The sequence below is a fragment of the Takifugu rubripes genome, chromosome 10 (genome assembly GCF_901000725.2).
Source record: "Takifugu rubripes chromosome 10, fTakRub1.2, whole genome shotgun sequence".
Taxonomy (NCBI): Eukaryota; Metazoa; Chordata; class Actinopteri; order Tetraodontiformes; family Tetraodontidae; genus Takifugu; species Takifugu rubripes.
In genome coordinates this window covers 6,422,564-6,437,569 of record NC_042294.1, presented here as the reverse complement: position 1 = coordinate 6,437,569, position 15,006 = coordinate 6,422,564, and positions in this window count along the sequence as shown.

Below are 15,006 nucleotides of genomic sequence, written 5' to 3'. Positions count from 1 at the left end.
ACACCGCCATTACGTCCTGTAATGGTCAAGATCCGCAGCCTCGGTGCAAAGATATAAAAATAGATGTAAAGCGGAGTGAAATTCAATTACACTAAAGAGGTTTTGCACAGTAAAAATATTTTATCATTTGACGATTAACAGGATGGTTTAATGGCTGAAGGTCACACGCCCTCTTGTCTTGCACTAAGATCAGGCCTCTGTAAAGTAACAGGGGGTGTGTGTTTAATGACAACGTCCAGTCAGGTCTTGTGACTTTTATACCGGTGGTGTTCATCGTGAAAGAGTGAGTTCAGCGTGTTCGCCGGTTCCACTCAGACGTGTCATTAATTGCGAATATTTGAGTTAAAATAAGCATGGAAAAAAAAAAGAAGGAATCATTCTCATCCACTAATAATTCCACAGTAATGAGCATTAATTTAACTTCCTAAACTGCACCACGTTCAAGATGTTGGGAAAGAAGACCATCAAATAGTCCAAATCAGCATCATTGTTACTTATTTAGCATCAGAGGTGCAACGTGCTCGTTTACAAATGAGGACGCATCGCTTTAATCAGTCAAGAGACTAATTGATCACAAGTAATGGCTCGTGTTGAAAACAGACCAGCTAATGCCGAAGGAGAACATTAACCTAATGGCGTTCGCTGCTAACGGCTTCTGCTGTGCGCGTTGGAATGGGTTCAAATAAACGTGATCAAAGTCTTCTGGAGAGACGCTGCAGCAGCTGATGCTAACTGTCTGGAGGAGCCAAAATGCTAAATAAAAGCAGATACTTGGGAGAAAATGGCCAAAAACCACAGCGAGAAACAAATATTTGGCTACATCAAGCGTGAGCCTCATCGCCTCATATGACACGGGGTCGGATTTACTAGTTTCAGCGACCAATATATCAGCTAATAGCTTTGTATTAAATACATTACACCGTACTGTACATAAACCCTGGAATAGCATTTCAAGAGGCACGTGATGCATCATAACTGCTGTGACACACGCCATCATGGAGCGCCGGGTACGACACACTCCCGTGTTTAACCGAGCTTACGGCCAAACAGCCGACCTGTCTCATGGTGCAGGGAAAAAAAGAAAAGGCTGAAATGAGAGTGTGGCGTGACAATGCTGATAGGCTATAAAACCGTGTCATTTAATGCCCCCCCACCCGCGCCGGCTCGGCTCTCTGGTTTACTCCCCATTAAGCCAATTCATCAAGCCTCCAGGGAAGGCCGTGAGACAGATCCAACCCATCAGTCACTCTCTTTAGGATGTGGTTAGTATACGGACAATCGAGGTTCTCTGCCGTGTTAAACATGGGCGTTAGCGTCGCGGCTAAACCCAAGAGCAAAACATTATTATAACAAGCGCCACTGAAAGGTGCTGATATCTGACATTAAAGGAAGGAGCGATGGAGAAATGTCCCCCACCTGAAGCTGGAGTGTCACTTTTGTAATGGCCTCTGGAGATTTGCATGTCGGGTCCCTGTTCCTGTAATGGAAAAAGGTACAGTACAGCGTATTTCACAGAGCCTGTCAAACCCACTCACGCCCCCCTCAAAGCACTCAGGAACTTCATTTCGTCGCCGCCCGTTCTCACGGCCACTAGGAAATTGACTATGACCAAATTAGCAAACCTGGAATGTTTGGACGCGTTGGTGCAGCGGGATTTATGTACCTCTCTCTCTTTTCCAAAATGCAATCAAGGCCCGCGACATCAAACGCAGCGTCTCCTTGAAAGTTGGCGCGACAATAACCCCGAGCGGCCATACATTCACGTAATCGCTAGCTTGTTAGGGAGATTTCGTGGCCCCGCTGACAGTGACGCGCGCCTGGGTTTGGCGGAGGTGACAACTGGGGAGCGCAGTTCTACTACCCCACCACGCAGAAGCAATTAGATATCTATAGTCCCGGACAGGTCTGGACCACTTTCAGTGGCGTGTGGGGGGGCTACAGACAGGTTACCATGTTTATTAACGTGACACATGTGTCCCTAACGCGGCCTTGATGTGACAATCACATGGTTATCGCGGTGAAGACTGAAGAGTTGTGGAAAGATGATCACCGAGTACATCTACTGTATCAGGATGGTTAATTAGAAATGGTTCAGTCCGACGGCTGTGCTCACACACGCCACTACATTGTTTAATGAGTCTTTACTGGCAATGGTAATTAGTTCAGCCTATTAATTACTATCAACAGCCATTATCATGTCAGCCTTCGGTGTGACACGTTTCACGCGTGTCAAGAGCAAATTCAGAGGGATTCCTCCCTGTGAATTGAAGACCATTTTGGAATTGAAGGATAAATATTGGTGGATATTGACTGATGTTACACTGAAGTTGGCCGGGCCCGTCCTGTCCATCCATCATCATCTCCGTTGTCACACAATGAGGTTAAAGGTTTCGGATAATCGGGTATCTTAGCAGGGCACAGGTCCCCCTAACCCCAACCTTCCCTAAGATAATGCCTGCGCAATGCTAACACCAGACTGACGCTAATGGCCGACGGAGATCAACCTGAGGGCGGCTCGCGAAATGCCGGCTGTGCCAGTGCGGCGGGAGCTTTATAAAAAATGGAGCGAGCTGCAATGAAATAAGGATGCGGCTGGAGGTGTCACGTGGTAAACAAGGCGGCCCTGCTCCCTCGCTGTGAAGGTGACACGGGGACGTTACACACAGAACAAGCCCGCTTGATTAATCGCAGGAGGTTTACTAGCTCGGATCTAATCAAGGGCCGCAGGGTCTCGCACGCACACACAGCTCGCGGCGGCGCTAACCTGCCGCGCGCCACCGTCCTCTCCCTCACCCACAAACAGCACTCGGGAGGCCGTAGTCACGCTCCAGGAGCTGAAACGGCGAGGAGTGATTGTTTTATCTCCTCTGAAACAAAACAAGCTCCGGTCAGATACTCAACACATGTCGTTTGATATAAAACCTTATGGCCCAGGGGCAGAAACAGCCATTTATCTGAAGGTGTCCTCACAGGTCTTCTCGCCGTAATAGGACACGAGAATTTGATCGGTTCACTTGCACGGTACGCTAGGCCGCCACGGGGACGCGCTGGGATTAGGAGCAAAGAGTCAATTGTCTTCTTTTGGATCCAGTCTGGAGTATTTATTTAGCTGGATACAACAGTGGCTCCGAGATCAGTTTAAATCTTTTTTAAAAATGGATCTAGACGTGGCCTTTAGCGTGACCTGCGAGCTGCCCGTTGTCGTTAGCACGTCTGCGGTAAATGACAAAGCGTTGCTATGTGTGTATACATAGGCGCCGGGAAAGTGTGTGGTCTGGAAAATGTCACTCCGTGGGGGGGCCGCCAGGTTCAGAGCCAACAAAAGGGTTCCAGACAACGAAGTTGCGCGGGCGCCACCCTGGAGTCCGGACGAGCTGCTGTCCTTCATCCATACAAATGCGACGGAGCCCTCGGCGACGGTCGCAGATGAAGTGCTCATTTATGTCGAATCACAAGTGATCGGCGGTGTTTAAGCGACAGAGCGCTAACCGCCACCGAGCCACAGAGCTGCCCCGGACAAATAGTCGGCCTATTAGACGAAAGCGTTTCTGTCAGCGTCCCCGACTCCCAGATATTCCCTCTGAGTGACGAGTCGCATTAGACGCCAGGAGGAAGAGTAATTTCTGTGTCACATCACTTTAGTCCGACCTCACTTAAAGCCACCAAGAAGGGCGCTTTCTCACTAAAATTTAATCACATTTGCCTTTTTAATGGCATCACTGGACCCCGAGCCAAGAATGCACAATCACCTCCTCGCCGCTGTGTTGCTGTCGGGGCCTCCCGTTTCACGGCGGCGGCGGCGGCGTCCCGATACGGTTATCAAGCTTCTGGAGGCCTCGGCGACAACGGAACTTCTTTTTCCAAGTCTGTCTGATGATTCTTCCCAAATCCTGGCGCCACCAGGCCATGGAATTCATCCGGTTTTGGCAGAAGCCCCTTAGCTAAAGTCCGAATGTGGAGCGAAGCTCCTGGACGGCACAAACGGTCCCTGCTCCCATCAAATATTCAGACAGACTTGGAATTCCTTGTGAGCCGGCGTTTCTGTAAAAACAGCCTGGAAACAAAACGCCGGTGGTAAAACATCGTCCCGAGCACATTCTGTCAGATTCCCGTCCTTTTTACAGCGCTCATGGGCGAGCCGCTGTGGCGTAAATGCTTTAAAGCGCTTTGACATAACGTGCTGCGTTCGGAGACCCTCAGCTCCTGCATAATGAATCTGCAGTATGTTTCAAACAGCTGTCTCCTTGCAAGAAGTTTGTGGGCTTCTTCCAGGCTTTCGGTCGCATCTTTCGGATTTACTCGCCCCTCGACGTGCCAACGACCGACCAATCAGCGACGCCTCAGACGGCTAACTGTTATTAGCAGCCGGGTAGGTGCGGCGCCGCCATCGTCCGCCATCCATGCGGCCCCCAGCGCGCTTCATATTTAATTCAGAGGCGGCGTCTTTCTTTATGATTGCAACATCTGTTTGCTCCCAGCGCCAGCGCGCTCCGCCAGCCGCCCTCTGTTCAATAATTCCTGTCCCGACCCGTAAGAGCCTCTGACATCACGGCGCCAACTTCAGCCGGACCAGACAACAAAAGGACAGGTGGCCCAGAGCAAATCATCAGGATTATCAGCCTTAATCAGATATAATATGTGACAAATATACAACAAAAACCACCGTCAGGGCCTCAGTGGATCCCAGGTGATCCAAAAAAGCTTCAACTTCAAAGGTTTTGCATCTGAAATGCAGGATTAGTTTTATTTTTTGTTCCCTTTGAACATCTGGGAACCTGTTTACTAGTTTAAAAATTATGTGGATAGTATGTTGCTTTTTGAATCTTTTGTCCCGGTAATATAAAGATGATCCAGGTAGAAATTATTTTAATATTTGACAGTTATCACTCACTCACTCACTCATTTTCTACCGCTTGTTCCTCCACTGAGGGTCGCGGGGGGGCTGGAGCCTATCCCAGCACAATAGGCGGAGGCAGGGTACACCCTGGACTAGACGCCAGTCAATCGCAGGGCTAACACATATAGACAGACAACCATTCACTCTCACTTTGACAGTTATCATTTTTTATAATTTACCTTTTTTCATTATGTTTATTGTTGTTATTTTTAGTATTTTTGTTGCCTTTTTTTAAAAATCAGTGTTGATCTTCAAAATAAGTAAAAAATAAAAATCAGTTTGAAATTTTTAAAAAGCAATTTCTCACAGGGATGAGTTTAAAAGAAACATTTTGCTTGAAATTAAAATCTTTAACAAAAATACAATTAAGTGAATCGTTTTATTGAGTTGGGCTGTGTTTTATTGCTCTATTCTGAATCATCTGACCGAAGATATTATTTTGGCTCCAAACTCTGACAATTTAACGCCTCAGGTCTGCACAAATCCAACAAAAATGTTTTTTTTTATCTTCCAAATTAATATTTTTGGATTTGAAGTAAAAAAAAAAAGCGTTTGAGGGGTGTCATTGTGGCGGTCCTTGTTAGAGTGACTGAACGTGTTGGGCTCCACAAACAGATGCTACCCACTGACCTCAGAAAAGATGGCGTCGGGGCCAGATGTTCAGACGACCCCGCGACCTTGGTACCAGCCGATGTGACAGTGATGGAGATGGGATCTGGCAGAAGAAACTGATCTGGTGGCATCAGAAGTCCCCATTTTTCTTGTTTTTGTTTTGAGTTGTTTGAAACCTCTAATCCGCCCCCAAACTGGGCAAACCTGGAAGGCAGGGTAAGATGGAGGACGGGACAGATGTAAACACGGAGGAGAAAGGGAGAAACAGGCGGATGGAGGACTGGTCAGCGGCGCTGACAGTTGTCACAGATGTTGAGTTCAGCACAAACCACTGCCAGGAGCCATCATGTCAAAGCTAACTTAGCTGCTTGAACAAGAACAACTCCAGGCTCTGCCACTACGCATCTCGCTCAAGTCTCAACAGCTGTTTCTTGAACGAACGCAGATGCAAAATAATGAGAATAATGCCTACTTACAGCTCCTGTTTAGACACAAACAAGCTTTCTTGACCACACCCTGCACACGTGGCGCCCCGTTAGCGCTACGGTAGCTCGTTCTCGGGGATCCCGGGTTAGAGACAGACAGCGAGTGTCAGTGGAGCAGGCGGTTAAGCCTTTATTTAATATTCAAGATTTTCCAGTCAAGTAAACGTCTGAGCTTTTGCAACTGTCAGGAAATGAGAAACCGCCGCTGTGACGCGCGTCCGAGGCTCCTCTGACATCATCTCCCCGCGTATCAACGCCTCGCGCTTGTCGATTCTGGCATCTGAAATTCTCAACGTTTTTGACTGGGTGAATCTTGGCTCCGAGCGCCATCACTCCACTCGGAGAACGTCTTTGTGCCAAGGCCACAGCCTGTGGCGGATTAGCGAGTGACAGATGAGCATGTCAACGTGTTTGTGTGCGTCTGTGCGTGCTCGCACGCAGGGCGGAACAATAGTACTTGAAAGCTGCGAACTGCCAGATTATAAATTAACAAGCTACATCACGTCACGGCACAGGAACATATAAATAAAACCATCTGCACGTATGGGTGTTAGCATAGAAGCTGATAGCATCATTCAGGCCTGAGCCGAGCGGACCAATCAGCTCACTTCAGGAAGCAAAACAGTCTTAAACAATCTCTAATGTCCAAGCACAAATCTCCTTCAACCAACGGTATAAAAACTGACCACCAGAGGAGGTGTGTGACATGTGGGTCTAAATCCGTCCGTCCTGTCTCCGGGCCTGTTGGCAAAGGGCAGCTCAGCTGTAGCGGGCGGATTGTGTGAACACTGAACGATGAACATCTTTCCACTGGCCGTACCGAGGTGTCTAATCCAGGAAACACTGGCGGCTCCCGTGGCGTAGGCCCGAAACACTGCGACAAATCCTCCATCTTGTGAAGTCAGGTAAGTCCTTCAGATATCTATAGAATTAGGGGCGGCTTGGAGCAATTTAAAGGGTTAAATCTGTGACTAAACTTCTTTTAGGTTGAGAGAAAAAGGAGGGAAAATGTTATCATAAAATAAATAAATCACAGCACGCAAATTTTAAAAATCACGGCCCGTTCGATATTATCGCGGGCATTTCATTTACGCGTCTCGTCGCTTCACCTGAAGAAATATTGCCGGCTCGCCAGGGATTGCATCTGCTGGCCAGCAGCCGTCACATCAGCTGAGCGTCACCCACATCACAGGACGCGGCGAAATGACAGCCCCCGATGTCTGCAAAGATGACGCCTCGGGAGGGGGACGAAAACTGATGGATCCCAATTTCATGCTCCCGAGTGGATCAGAAGTGACTCCTGTCAAAGCGTCAAAGCGGAGAAACGGGAAACTGTTCACTTTTACAGCAGCGGGCTGAACTCTAGAGGGGGATTTCTGGGGGTAAAATACGCCGCTTGAGTCACGCAAAAGAGGTAGCTTAGCAAACGTCGCCCACCATTATGAGAGCAGATGAAGCCATGAGAAGATGAGGAACGGAAGCATGTCCTCCTTAACTTGTATTTCGATACACACTGTATATTCTTTTAAATAAAGGAATTGCACTTGGAAAAAAAAGATGCTTGGAAAAGCAAGTAGAGAGCACTTAACACAAAACAACATGGACAGTAACCAGGGGGCAAGCTTTTCCCCATCAGCACTGCGTGGCACGTTCTATCTTTGCGGCAGCCTATAGTGCTACGAGATATATGCACACGACTCGTGCGGCAAAATATTGAACGCTCGAGGATAAAATAATCCAAGGCGAGCGATTTTTGGTTTTGTCCCAGGGCCAAACCCCGCGCTGCACTGTGGGCCACTTCTGAGTTCAGCACTAGCTGGTGTAACGCAACAAGCCATGCATTAGCATTGGCCCTGCAGTTATTGCAGGCTCTAAGGATTCTGTCACCCGGACTTATCATGCACCCCCGCATGTGCGCGGATATGGAGCGAGACACACTGATGCAGACGTATAAAAAAAAAAAAAAAAAAAGCCCGAGCTTCATTAGGCTAACCCGCTTCTTCTCGTCTCTGGTGCGCTAACGCGCTGATGCTACTTGTTCACACAGGCCAGTGGAGCCGCTCCAGAGTGTCCGCTGGTCAAACACGTGAGCGGCGAAACCAGAAAGAGGGACGTCCGTTTATTAAGAAAACGCTAACACCTCTGTGAGCCGGCACACAAAGTTCAACAACTGTGAAAAAAGGAACTATTAAAGAGGACACACAAAGCAGTGACCTTGACTGACAAGTGCTCTTCATTCTGGCCATAAACAGCAGTGGGGCCTGATAAGTGTTCATCGGTGCAGGAAGTAATGACCTATCTGTCAGCAGCAGTTGGGCCGTGCGAGGTAGTATAAATGGAACATACATAATGTACAGCAATAATACCGGCGCCCTCGCAGCCTAATGTGTTATCATTATTCCCGGGGACCTGGGGTCTTTGCTTCTCCTCCCCTAACCCTATAGCGGAGCGTCAACCTAGCCGCGATAATTTCGCTCTAATCTTTGTTCCATATTATAATTTTCATGGTCAGAAAACACCAGGAAGCAACGACGCGATTCTAGCGGGGGCTAAACAGAACATGAGCCGTAACCGGAAGGTTTTATGCGACGGATGATAAGACCAGAGGAAGCTGTAAATTTACGTGATAGGCCAATTTAAACACAAGCTGCAGCCTCCGACTGGGATTTTTATGTAATCGTATGTAGATTTTGCATCCTATTAGTACCTGGATGAGTCAAATGTGACTCCATTGTGCCTTTTAAGGAAATAAAACACGACTGCCCTCATTTCCTCGCTGCCCTGTACGAGCCAAAAATATCTCAACATTCCGAAATACTCTGAATTCCCCTCGGATTTGTAATGATTGCAAACTCATAACGAGGAATCATTAATTAACAGGCATTATCTGAGGCCTCCCACACACTGCGTGCATCAAACTCGCAGCCAGTGGCGTCGTCCAAAACTTGATTTTTGCGCCACAGATACTAGAATATGCAGCACCGCAACACACCAGAGATTTTTGTAACAGATGCAGTGTATTCTTGGAGAGCAAAATCAACTCCTTTGGGAATACAAGAATAGTAGAGAGGAGAAGTGTTGATTTCCTGATCACACACTAGCGAGGAGCATGGAATTATTCTGTGGGTACCTCAACGTTCGGGCCTGTCAGGAATGTGCTAAATGCAGCTTCCCGGCCTGTCTGGTTTCTCCCAGGTTTCCCCACAAAGCCGAGGGAATATGACGGACTCCTCCGCAGCTCGGAGACAGTAATCATCCCCGTGGAGGTCAAATCTAACATGGCAGGTTAGTGTCTGCGGAGATTGACAGCCTGGAGAAACGGCGCTGCCAGGCACCCACAACGCGCAGTGACAGTAAACACCTCCCAGGAAAAAGGCTGGTTACCAAGGCTCATAGAGCTGCTGTCAGAGGGCGCCGGTCGTCAGAGCCCCCGTCAACTCCGCGGTGACAGCCTCTGTTGAGCCATCATATCCAAACCATCCCCATAATCTGAAATATCAAACCCAAACAGGAAGAACCAACATTGGTAGACATCATCGTTAGCATTAGCATGGTGGGTTACGAAAGATTATCGATTGTATAGAGCTCACGTTGTGATTGAAATGCCACTTATTCTATTAATCATCTTTTTTGGATTATTTTGCCTCTGAAATGTGAACGCTATTCATGCAACAAATGTAAGTGCCCTTTTGTAACACGCTCCTGGAAATTCCAATGGTTCTATCACCCTTATAGCTTTAAAAAATAACCTTAATGCGGCAGATGATCACAGTGCTTGATGCTGAAAACTGTTGTTTACTGTGTGTGAATTCCAAGCAGTGCTGTGCCGCACACCACTAATTGCATGAAATATGTTATCTTACAGGCTTGTGCTGTCTGCCTTTCATAAACAAAGGCTGACAGAACATGCCCTCAACCGGTGACCCTGCTGTGAGCATATGCACTAATGCAAGGTCACACTGGAGACTGGCCACATGAGGAGAACACAAGCATCCAGTTTGCCTTCTGAGCTCACCACAGATGCCACTAAAGTAGTCAGGAAGTGTGTTAAAATGGCTGTTTTGTCATTAGCAGCTATGTTGGATGAGGTTCTGCTTTTTTTTTTTACTGAAAAAGGAGGGAATGAGTCATTTTATGCTCAGATTGTGCAGCAACACTCTGTTCTATTTAACAAATTAGTTGTGCGAACACTGAATCCGGAGTAAAAATTGTTGGCCTATTTAACTAGAGTGTTAATGGGAGTCTGCTACCAGGGTTTATGAGGGGGCCGTGGTGGGGCAGACAGTCAGACAGGCATTCAGACCTCCAGCCTGACGCCATTTCCCCCTCATCCTCTGTTTGCCCTTTGTCATGCACCCTCCTCACCTCTGTAGCTGTCACTGGCCTGTCAGAACCAATCACGGAATGCCGCGCCGTCTGCCAGCCATGTACCAGTTTGGACAGGATGACATCAAATTTCTGGTGCTACGTGTCAAGGACCATATGAAAACAGATGTCCTCATTACAGGGTCACCGGTGCTTTAGATAAAGCACATATTCACCTCTGATGGGGGTCAGGGTCTTAAAAAGAAACGAGGTTGCATCCATCATAAGTAATCTTATGAAGTAGCTTAGCAATTAGCGAGCAGGAACAGTCTGCAATTGTGGTGAAGAAAAATCAGGATTTTGGTGAAGACAGGTTATAAAAGTGCAGACAGGCGCACACCTCCATGATCCAAACAGGAGTGAGATCACAGCATGATAAAAGAGTGACATGTCCGAGCCTGGTGTTATGCAGATATGAGGCCCTCTGAGATCCGGCGTGACAAAAGTAACTTTATTGAATGGGACAGATCGCTGCTTGTCTGACTGACTTAATCTGTTTGATTGAGCAACGGGACGCCTTCGGCTTCACAAGTCCTTCAAAGGCCGCAGATTCTGCAAGTGTGAAAAAAAATAGAGGGAGGGGAGAGAAAGGAAAAGAGAAACACCCCCGTGACATTTCCAGTGCGACGGGCGCGGATTTGCACACACTCGCGCGGCTTCTGGAGGGATTTATTTATTAGCTTTAAACTTATTCACCGCCGCACCGTGCAGGCTCTTTCAGGTCACCGGCCGCCAACAATGGCCACAAGCTTGGAGAATCTGTCAACTGCCGCCGTTATTGATCGGCAGCAGAACTCAGCAGATGATGGGAGTCCATTGAAGGCAGCTGTTGGGATTGTTTTAGCCTGACAAAAACACAGCTGATGCAGTTTCCCCCTCGGAATCCACAGTTTAAAGACCCATACATTCATTCGTTCATGCTTTCACGAGCTCATTATAGCGACCTGATTCTCTGCTCCGCCCCTTTTCTCCGCCGCGGCCTGTGTACACAAAGACGAGCGTGGCTATCATTGTGCTTGATTTGAATTTTATTTAGAGCTCCATATGCTTCTCCAGCCTCCTCTCAAAGCCCGGTGTTAACGCCTGGCCCCTCTTGGCCCGTTAGCCATTAAAGAGGGGGCCACTCTGTCACCTAAGCTAGCTCGTTGTGGGCCCTCGAGGTTAAAAAGTGTGACATCATGAAAGAGTGCTTGGGAGTCTATTGGCGGGTTTGATGCAAACAACTCGTCTGAGCGTCTAAGGAAAGGCTAATGCTTTGTTGCCATGCCGATACACGATAGTGCACGCTTCGGTATCTAACCAGACGTCGTAAACATGACTGCAAAGGGGCTGAAAAAACAAAAATAAGCAAAAAACAAAGCAAGAAAGACCCTGAACCAGCCGTTTGGGGTGGGGGGTAGGTTTTTCAGGACACATCTCCCCTCGAAGAAGCCTGTGTTTCTCAGTCTCCAGGTCCCCCCTTAGTGACAATTTGTCCACATCAGAGAGCCGTCAACCCTAACGAGATCTGACTCGTGACACGCAGATGGGGAGGGGCCGAGCGCGGGCAGTGCTAACGCTGGGTGCCTGCCTGCCCCCGGGGCTACAGAAAGAACCACCCCGCCGTGCTCGGGCTGGCGTGTGAGAGAACACAACTGCTTTCTGCTGAGCTTCACCACCACAGCCTCCACCAGCTCACATTACCAGGCAATCAGACACAATAAAAGGAACGTTGCTCACGACAGGGGAACCGTTTACACACACGAGCTTGATTAGCATTAAATAAAAACCTCGTTGTTTGACATAAATAAAGCACCTTGGTTGTCTGTGGCTCTCAAACTCAGGCAGCAAATTGATATAAAGTTGACATCAGATGTGAAATAATAATGAAACCCAAAAAGAAGCAGCCCCCTTGCTGCACACAGACAATAAGCCTGTGACTAAACAGCAAATCATGCAGAATAAGCTTTTATTTGGGACACAATGAACGGATGGACGCTCTCCGCTTCTCCTCCACAAAATTTTGCATAAAAAGAGCCAAAAAACTCGGGTAGTGACTCTATGAAAGGTTTCTGTGCACCCTTCATTGCAGTTGTGGACATATGTCTCCCCACACTGTCAGGTGAAACAAAACACACACACACACACACACACACACACACACCCCTACAGAGCAGACCTAGTATCACACCCCCTCACCCCAAATAAAAGCACACCCTCTCTCTTCCGGTCAAGTGCACCAGCTAGGCTAATGTATGCATTTAGGTTACTGTGTGACCCACACAGGGGACACGACTCGGTGCCAATCTTTTAATATGATCCTATCAGGACATGGGACAAAATGTAGGACAGAAGCACCTTAATGACCTGTGTGTATGTGAACAAAGCAGAAAGGGAGCAATAGTAAAATATTGTTTGGTTAAGATATCCTGTTTGTGTTATGCTAATTTATTTGGAGTCAGTACATTATCGATGATGGCTTATGTGACTGTTTCATGTCAAAAATAGAGTTTTCTTTTCTTCGGTTGCTCAGGCTGAGCATTTGTGACAAACTTGGAGCGAGAAACATTTCTCTGAAGCTACTGTGAGCAAGGAAATGCCATGAAAGCTAACCAAAACTGCACATTTCCTCCCTCATGCTTTCACTCTCCTCAGCTGGCTGCCCTCACCTTTCTCTCCTGGCCCTCTGGCCCTCGTCCTTGGCTCCGGCTCCTGACAACCTCACCCACTGAGCTACAGATTGGCTGGCACACAATGCCCCAGATCCTCATTCAGCGGCACAATGCACCCACCAGCCATACACCTTCCATCCTCTTTAACTCTGGCCATATCCATTCTGTCCATTCCCTCGTTCATTCTCCATTTAATTTCCTCCAGCTCTCTCCGAGTCCGCCTCAACTCGGCCATCCTGGCAACTCGGTATGATGGTGGGCCGACGACATCTCCCACCTTGGAGTGCGGCGCGGCGTGAGCGGAACGGGTCAGGGCTCACAAAGCCGCCGCCGCCGAGAGAAACAAAGGTGGTGCGCTCCATCATTCAAACCGGGGCCACTCCGACAGCTGCCTCCGCCACACTCACACTGACAAACGGCCAGAAAAACAGATGGTTTGTGCATTCATGACCAGTTTAGTGGAAGCCCAAGAGTCTCCCCTATTCAAGGGAGGGTTTTTGTCAGCCATTCCATAATAAAGCTCCTCAGTCTGGTAGAAAATTAGAAATGCATTTTAAAATTGTCACCTAATTATTGAGGTCATCGCCGGCCCCACAGAGGAGAGGGGAGAGACTTTGTGACACATGACCGATCTGAGAAGATGGGCTGCCTCCCTTCGCCTTTCAAACCCTGCCAACACATTAACATATATTTGTCAGTGTGTCGGGAAAGGGGAGGCACTGAGTTTGGGGTCCCGGCCGTCCTCTACGGGGCTGAAAGTTCACCATATTTACATCCTCACTGACGCTGCACCTCACAGGCTTCTACCAACATTCTTTTCGCCATCCCTTAATTTCCAGATAATCGACACACTCTCGTTTGGTCACGATGACGTGCCGAATCCCGCTGTTCTGTAGCCGGCGCCCTCACATCATGTCAATCACAGTCCCACGCACATACGGGCACATCTGCATCATAATTGAGAGCAGATGAGGGTGTCCGGAGCACTGAATGTTTTATAGCCCCCGCTGTTGCACACCCACACGGTAAAACAATGCCCCAAGGACGAAGGGCAGCCAGCTTTTCACCCGGGGCAACGCCGTGAAACTCTTTCTCTGCTGAGCCCTTTGTTTGTCAATATCAGATCCATCCGTTGCGAGCTAGTTTTAATAAGTACATGTTCAGGCTTCTTAGACTCGGAGCGAGCCGAGAGTGCTTGGATAAAGCCAATACAGGTAAAAGACCAAGTCAACCAGGCTAATAATGAGTGTCGTGTCATTAAAAAGAGCTTAGCGGCGGCTCTGGAGCACTGAGGCGTTAACCATACTGGGTTTCTGAGCATCATCGTCAAGCTCTTGGCAACACACCCCAAAAAGTCATTCCCAATTGTAGGAGAAAACATTGACTGTGTTGCACTATATCATACACAACACTGTTCACACGGATTAGCCGGAGTGCCAGCCAAAGTGACACTGACTAAACTTAGTTTGTTTGTTCCCCCATATTAAATTAGCTGCACATCTCCCAGCGCTCGGCGGCGGGGGCCTAACGACGGCACGAGCGTGGCTGAGCAGATATAAATTAAAGATAAACGGCAAGCCATCGCACGTCTGTCTCTACTCAGAAACCATCTGGACGTTCAATATTACATCCTTGTCTGTGCTTTTCGGCTTGATCTGGATCAAAAGTTTTGTGACGGGCCTCGGCGAGGCGTCAGACGGGGACGACGGTGCATCTTTTCAGCAGGTGCGCCGCCGTCTCAAAAATGTTGCCTGTAAGAAGGCGGATCAGAGACGCGACAGGTCAGGCTCCCATTTCATCTGGAATATACTATCAAAGTCACGCAGGAAGCCTTGAGGCATAAACACTGAACATGAGCAACTGTCTGACTGGAATTTAAAAAAAAACAACAACACAGAAGGGTTTAAAATCAACAATTAAAGAATGAAATAGGTATTTCTGATTAATGCGACAGACATTTATTATGACCACGAGCATATCTTAACTATTATGTGAT